The sequence below is a fragment of the Hyla sarda genome, chromosome 11 (genome assembly GCF_029499605.1).
Source record: "Hyla sarda isolate aHylSar1 chromosome 11, aHylSar1.hap1, whole genome shotgun sequence".
NCBI classification, from domain to species: Eukaryota; Metazoa; Chordata; class Amphibia; order Anura; family Hylidae; genus Hyla; species Hyla sarda.
In genome coordinates this window covers 20088863-20096827 of record NC_079199.1, presented here as the reverse complement: position 1 = coordinate 20096827, position 7965 = coordinate 20088863, and the positions used below count along the sequence as shown (strand labels likewise).

General features: G+C 43.2%; 1 long non-coding RNA gene across 1 annotated transcript; it reads left to right on the top strand.

Annotated features, from left to right (window-relative positions):
- The first annotated feature begins 2265 nt into the window (after window positions 1-2265).
- Window positions 2266-7591, top strand: LOC130294885 (uncharacterized). The gene is made up of 3 exons (XR_008848645.1): window positions 2266-2398; window positions 7024-7226; window positions 7326-7591. It is a non-coding gene; the product is annotated as an uncharacterized LOC130294885 (long non-coding RNA).
- The last annotated feature ends 374 nt before the right edge of the window (window positions 7592-7965 follow it).

Here is a 7965-nt window from a genome sequence, read left to right as displayed (position 1 = left end):
ATGGTATAGAGATGTAGCGAATGGGAATTTGTCATTGATAGTGAGATGCATTTGTAATTTGGTTGAAAGGCTATCGGTTGTAGATATGGGCTAATATGGCATGCATGAGGAAGAGGCCAGAAAGGCCCGGAAACGTGTCAAACATAAAAATAGAATAAAAAATTAATTATCCATTTTGGATCCTAGCAGCATCCAATATTCCCTGAAGTAGGCAATTGGCAAACTTTTTCTATAAAGTTTCCTGTGATATAAAGGCTATAATATTTCACAGATAAAAGAAGATGTTTTTAAACAGTGGGGAGAATTTGAGGTTCGGTAATCCCTTTGTTCTTGTTGAAGCTGGTCTATGGTATAGAGACGTAGGCAGGGGTCAAGTCCTGGGGGGAAAAAGTGTGGGAACTCACCTAAAATTTCCACTCAAGGACTGGTCCTGCAGGACTCCTGCTAATGGGATTGGTGTTGCTGCTGTAAAAAAAAAAAGTGCAGAAACTCAGTTCCCTTGCGTTCCTGCAAGACTTGAGCCCTGGACGTAGGGAATGTGAATTTGTCATTTATAGCGAGAGGAGTTTGTCATTTGCTCATAGGGCATGCATGAAGAAGGGGCAAGAAAGGCCCAGAAACTCATTGAGCATGTAAAAAAAAAAATGATTATCCATATTGGATCATCGTATTGTTCATTATTCCCTGAAGTAGGCAATTGGCAAACTTTTTATATAAAATCAATACAGTGAGGTATTTCCTATTATATAAAGGCTATAATATTTCACAGATTCACAGATAAAAGAAGATGTTTTTAAACAGTGGGGAGAAGATGATGTTCAGGAATCCCTTTGTTCTTGTTGAAGCTGGTTTATGGTATAGAGACATAGGAAATGGGAAATTGTCATTGATAGCGAAAGGAGTTTGTCAATTGAATCTATCAGCAGGTTAGACTATCCGAACCTGCCGGTATGGGGTAATAGGGAATAGTACAGTGTTACCTCCTCCTTCAGGGAATAATGGGTGCTGCCACGATCCAATATGGGTAAGGAAAAAATTTTCAAAAACATGCAACATGTATCCGAGCCAATATTGGTACCTGATGAAGGGTCCGGAAAGGGTTGGAAACGCGTCATATGTTTTTAATAATTTTATTCATTATACACATTGGATCATAGCAGAGTCTAGTATTCTCTTAAAATAAAAAAAAGAAAATTGGCAAACATTTTATATAAAGGCCAAGACATTAAAGTGAGATATTTCCCAGAGGTGTAATATATTACCGTATTTTTTGCCGTATAAGACGCACTTTTTCTTCCCCAAAACTGGGGGGGGGGGAAGTTGGTGTGTCGCATATGGCAAATACACATTAAAACCTGTCCTATCGCGGCGGTCCCTGCGGCCATCAACGGCCGGGACTCGCGGCTAATACAGGACATCACCAATCGCAGTGATGCCCTGTATTAACACTACAGACGCGGCGATCAAAGCTGACCGCCGCGTCTGAAGGGAAAGTGACACTAACCTGGCTGCTCAGTCGGGCTGTTCAGGACCGCCGCGGTGACCAGCTTACAGGACACCGGGAGGGACCTTACCTGCCTCCTCGGTGTCTGCTCCGTGCCGGGATCTCCTGCATGGCCGGTGCTCTCCTTCGTCGTCATCACGTCATCGCGCACGCCGTCCCTTCATCCAATAGGAGCGGCGTGCGTAGCAACGTGATGGCGGCAAAGGAGAGCGAGGATACCGGGCAGCAGAGATGTTCCGGAGAGATGGGGACTGCCCGGGGACGCGGCGACAGCGATGGAGCGACATCCAGGGCAGCGGTGATGGGACCAGAGCGGCGGGGCCACCTGAGTATTACCTCTTATACCAGTGGTCTTCAACCTGCGGACCTCCAGATGTTGCAAAACTAAAACTCCTGGCATGCCCGGACAGCCAACGGCTGTCCGGGCATGCTAGGAGTTGTGGTTTCGCAACATCTGGAGGTCCGCAGGTTGAAGGTTCAGAATCTTTTTTTTTCTAGATTTTCAGCCTTTAAAATTGGGTGCGTCAGATATGCCGGAGCATCTTATATGGTAAAAAATACGGTATAGAAATGTGATAATATTTCACAGATAAAAGAAGACATTTTTAATGATGTAACGGCCACGCCCCCCTCATAACGTCACGACATGCCCCCTCAATGCAAGTCCATGCAACGTCATGCCCCCCTCCCATAGACTTTCATTGGGGGGGGGGTGGCATGTCATCACAAGGGGCACGTGGCAATGACATCACTACCCCGCTGGCCCACATCCAGCGTGCTAAACGAATGTCAGGGGCTTCACAAAGATCGCGGATAGGGGATAAGATGTCTAGGGGCCAAGTAACCCTTTAATGGCAATTGAGTCTAAAGGTGCCAGAATTAAGACCAACTATGGTGAGTTTATTGAAGAAAATATTGGGGGAGATATATCAAAACCTGTGCAAAGGAAAAGTTGCCCATAGCAACCAATTAGATTGCTTCTTTCATTTTGCAGAGGCCTTGTTAAAAATGAAAGAAGCGATCTGATTGGTTGCTATGGGCAACTGGGCAACTTTTCCTCTGGACAGGTTTTGATAAATCTCCCCCATTAATTGAAAGAGATGATTGACGTGGACCAAGCCTTAACAATGTTACACTATAGCCTAGGCCAAGCGCTTGTGTTGTACGTGCATTGCCTATACATGATATGTAATGATAGAAACCACAAAACCAATGGTCCCCTGAACTGTAAAACAGCTCACGACAAAAAAAAAAAAAAAAAAGATCTATTTCAGAAACCACAATGGCGCAGTAATATTGACGGGAAGCTGCAGTGTATTACATGATCTTTTGTGCATTCCTATTTTCGGCTATTAAAATAACAAATCAATTTGAATGTCTGAAGCAAATATACTCACGTACAAGCAATGAACATTCACCTATATTTAGACAAAAGAAAAAAAAAGGTTAACAAGGCCGGTCACGTGGAGAGCCGCTTCTATCTGCCGTCTGCACAGGCAATGCTCACTGTTTGCACTATGGCCAATGTGACTATCCGAGAATATTTGGCTTAAAAGGTTACTCCGCTGCTCAGGGTTTGGAACAAACTGTTCCGAACGCTAGAGCGGGTGCCGGGAGCTCGTGACGTCTTAGCCCCGCCCCTTAAGGCGTCACACCCGCCCCCTCAATGCAAGTCTATAGGAGGGGGCGTGACAGTCGTCACGCCCCCTCCCATAGACTTGCATTGAGGGGGTGGGGTGAGACATCATGAGGGAGCAGGGCTATGATGTCACGAGCTCCCGGCGCTGGCTCCAGCGTTCAGAACAGTTCCAAACCCTGAGCCCTTTAAGAGCAATGCCATCAGAACCTGCCTATTTTACTGGGATTGGTAGCTATCTGTGTATGGTTTTATGCCATAACTCATTTCTCCAGAATCTGCCAGACATTTAGGTTCCTCCCTCCAGCACACTCCCCATCTGCATTGTCCCATAAAGTAATAGTTCCCACTTTGTGCCCCAATATTATAGTAATGTCCCCTGCGTGCCCCTATATAGTAGTTAGACTTGCTTTGTGCCCCCATCTAGCAGTTAGGTCCCTCTGTGTCCAATATAGTATTAGGCTCCTCTGTGCCCCCAACTAGCAGTTAGGTCCCTCTGTGCCCCATATAGTAATAGGCTCCTCTGTGCCCCCAACTAGCAGTTAGGTCACTCTGTGCCCCATATAGTAATAGGCTCCTCTGTGCCCCCAACTAGCAGTTAGGTCCCTCTGTGCCCCATGTAATAATAAGCTCCCCTGTGCCCCCACCTAGTAGTTAGGTCCCTCTGTGCCCCATATAGTAATAGGCTCCTCTGTTCCCCCACCTAGTAGTTAGGTCCCTCTGTGCCCCATATAGTAATAGGCTCCTCTGTGCCCCCACCTAGTAGTTAGGTCCCTCTGTGCCCCATATAGTAATAGGCTCCTCTGTGCCCCCACCTAGTAGTTAGGTCCCTCTGTGCCCCATATAGTAATAGGCTCCTCTGTGCCCCCACCTAGTAGTTAGGTCCCTCTGTGCACTCATATAGTAGTTAGGCCTCTCAGTGCCCCATATAGTATTAGGTCCCCTCTCTCCCCCTATATAGTCATGGGGACCCTCTATACTTCTCTTTAGGATTCAGGCCCCCTCTGTGCGCCATTTAGTAGTTAAACAAATCCCTATGCCCACATATATTATTATAATGAGAAATTAACCCCTGGGGGTTATTAATACCTTTGTATTCCTCTATGACACAAACCAGATAAAACATATCTTTTATTAATGTGCACTAATATACAAGTGAGTGAATAATAATTAACACCACCGTTCCTTCCTCTGGATCTGACCCTATATATCCTTATTATGCCGGTGTAGATGACCTCAATCATCCTTATTCTAACAGTACTCCTAGTATCAGGAAACAATGTATCTTAAGATCGCACTACTGCCACCGGTGTTTTATATGTCCCTAATGCCCTCTGTACATATAGATCATCACTGTAATCACTTATGTTGTGATCACTGCTTAGATCTTATTATAGAGTATTTCCAGTCTGTTTATAAACCAAATATAAACACACTGAAGCATACGCACTAGAGCTCCCTTCCTTCCTGCTTTGGGGGAAAAAAAAAACTTTGTGCTCCAATAAAGTAGTTAGGCCCCCACTATGTCCCCATATTATATTAGCCCCCTCTCTGCCCTCATATAGTAGTTAGACCCCACTGTGCCCCATATATACTATTAGAGTGCTCTGTGTCCCCATATAGTAGTAAATCCTACCTTTGTGGCCCCATATAGTATAGATGCTGCCTGTCAAAACACAGCCCTGGACTGGTCCTCACTGCCAAATAGCAATGGACATGGGACCAACTAGTGCTGGAACCCTTCCTTAGAAAGTCCCCATGAAAGCATCATTGTTCGCCTCTGCAGTATGCATGTCTTCGAGAGTCATGCAATTGGAGTTCTCATTGTGTCTTATGACTTCCATTTTTACCTTGCATGTCACCTCTTTACATGTTGGTGTAGTCAGCAGGAAAATAAGGTAGGCTTAACTTTAGTTGCACCATTAGTCTTTCTTGGTATCATTGACCTTCTCCACTCTTGCTCCCATCCACTACTGCCCTCCATTATTCTAAAACCAATGTCAGCCTCGTTCTTCTTCTCACAGATGCCACCCTTGCTCGGAGTAGACTGTTTGCGATAAAAGTGAGAACCCTCCATGCCGATCAGCATAATCCTCAATGTTTTAGCTCAGTAATTCTCTTGCTCAACAAGGACACTGTAGAGAAGCCCACCTTATTTGTAGATTCTAATGAATCCATGGCATGAACAAGGCTATAGCTAAATGCTAGCAACATGGCATATGGTGGCATGTCGACCACATGGAAACCATCAACAAACAGGTTACACAGTATAAGCAGCGCACATCATGCATACAGTAAAGCAAACAGTATATCAATGGCAGAAACAAGGTTAGGCTTCTTCCACACTGCGGTTGTAACACGGCAGTGTGAGGTCCGTTAGGGAACCGGGGAGAATAGCGGGAGGAAAAATACATCATCCAAGGTCAAAAAACAACGGCACCCAACGGACCCCATAATAGTTAATGGGATCTGTTGGGACCCGTTGTTTCCCGTTGTGCCCCCCTCAAAAATAACAGAGCTCTCTGCTGACATCATGACCACAGTGCTCTCTGCTGACATCTCTGTCCATTTTAGGAACTGTCCAGAGCAGCATATGTTTTCTATTGGGATTTTCTCCTACTCTGGACAGTTCTTAAAATGGACAGAGATGTCAGAAGAGAGCACTGTGGTCATGATGTCAGCAGAGAGCTCTGTGTTCTAAAAAGAAAATAATTTCCTCTGTAGTATTCAGCAGCTAATAAGTACTGGAAGGATTAAGATTTATTAATAAAAGTAATTTATAAATCTGTTTAACTTTCTTGCACCAGTTGATTAAAAAAAAAAAAAAAAAGTTTTCCACCGGAGTACCCAACAGGGCACAATGTCAGTGTGAAAGGGGCCTACAACTGTTCTCTTCTTCCATTACAACTTTCTTAAAGGGATACTTCGCTGCTAGACATCTTTTCCCCTAGTTCTAAAAAAACCCCGGGTTCCTGCGTTAGTGGTCGTGATGTCACACGCCGCCCCCTCCATTCATGTCTATGGGAGGGGGCGTGTCTCTGACACGCCCCCTCCCATAGACATGAATTGAGGGGGCGTGGTGTGACGTGACAAGGCGGCATGGCCGTGACATCACGATCACGGCCTCCAGCTCCAAGCATTCTGAACAGAATGTTCAGAATGCTGGAGCACCGGAGAACCCCTTTAAAGGCACAGTACAGTGTACTTATCCACAGCACTTAAGGCGCTGTATAGGAACATGACCCTGCAAGGAAATGTGGGTGTGCCTGCAGTTTCACCCAACAAAAACATTTCATCGAGTGAGCTGCCACTAGATGCTGTGCTACATAGACAAGCCCTTTTACTTATAAAATAATGCCCCTCTCCATGAAAATCATTTAAAAATTAAAATTAAAAAGTGCTAAAAAAATTAAATAAAAAAAAAGAAGAAATATTTACGGTGCTGTTAGCATCCTATAGAGTCAGAATTCGGAATATCTAGAACAAATGTGGATTTTTCAGCCTTTATCTCTAGTTTGAGCTAATATAATTTTTAAAATTTCATTTTTTATAATTTTTTTCAGCTTTTAGCCCATAATAGATTGTAGTCTTTTAGATCGCATTAGTAATTAATTTTCATTGTTCTCTGAATTTCAAAAGTTTTATAATTGAATACTACTGCCTTCCTCTAAATTGCATGCTTTCTTTTACCGACTATTAAAAATTTAATTTTTTATTTTACTTTATTTATTTATTTTTATTTATTTAAAAAAAGATATATATATATATATATATATATATATATATATATATATATATAGAAAAGTGACAAGACATGAAGAGTTAATTTGTGTTTTTTTTTTCTTTTCTCGTACGATACTCTCGCCGGCACGCCTTGATGCAGTTTCGCAGTGGGGTTCACAATATCCAGTCAATAGAGGCAACAGGGTGATATTTGTCTGCCATTTATTTTATTTTATACAAACGGTGAAGTGAGACATATGGGTTATGCCAAAGAAAACAGTGATTTAAGGAACACGGCAAACCTTGCCAAGCTCTCCTGCGCTTTGTACGATGACAAAAGGAAAAGGGAACATAAGAGACAAGGTCAGACATTTTGTAAAGAATGTGTTTTATAATATTGTTTTTATAATTGCCGGTAGATCATTTAGAACCCCTGACCATTTTATTCTTCATTTCTGGCAGAAGGGAAAACCGCAGCGGAGAGCAAGCTTTTCCTGACACCTTTTAGTGCTGAAAGAATTGTATTGACAGGTGATGTACGGTTCTGGCAAAAGTAGGGAGACTAATGTAAAAAGTGTGACCTTCTTTTGCGGCGCCCAGGATTTGTTTCAAAATCTGCTATTCAACACATGCGACGGAGAGATCTCTGAAACCGAACACTTAACATTTCCATTCAGGAGATGAAAGATGCGCTACCAGCCAATCACTTTCTCTATGATTAAGCCTCATATTGCATTTAACCCATTAAATGATAAACTGAATCCAACTTTGGCTCATTGTACATAGTAGCGGTACACTGTACAGCCGGCTAGTTAGTCAATAGAATTTTGGATATGATATCATCCACTTGCCAAAAAGTATAAGAATTTCAAATTTAAAAATATTTATATTTATAACCTGTGTATCAAAATGGTCAGTGAGCAAAACGCTGTGTGGGGGTTCCTCCAAATGCTCTGTAAGCAGTTTCACATGGGGTAGGGATCAGTGCAGACCTGAGCTCATCCCAAACCTCTGTCCCTACCTACTTTGATGATCTGCTCTGAACGGTGGCCCTCAACTTGGTTATGGTCCCTATACTAAACTAAGTGCAGGGGGCATCAGA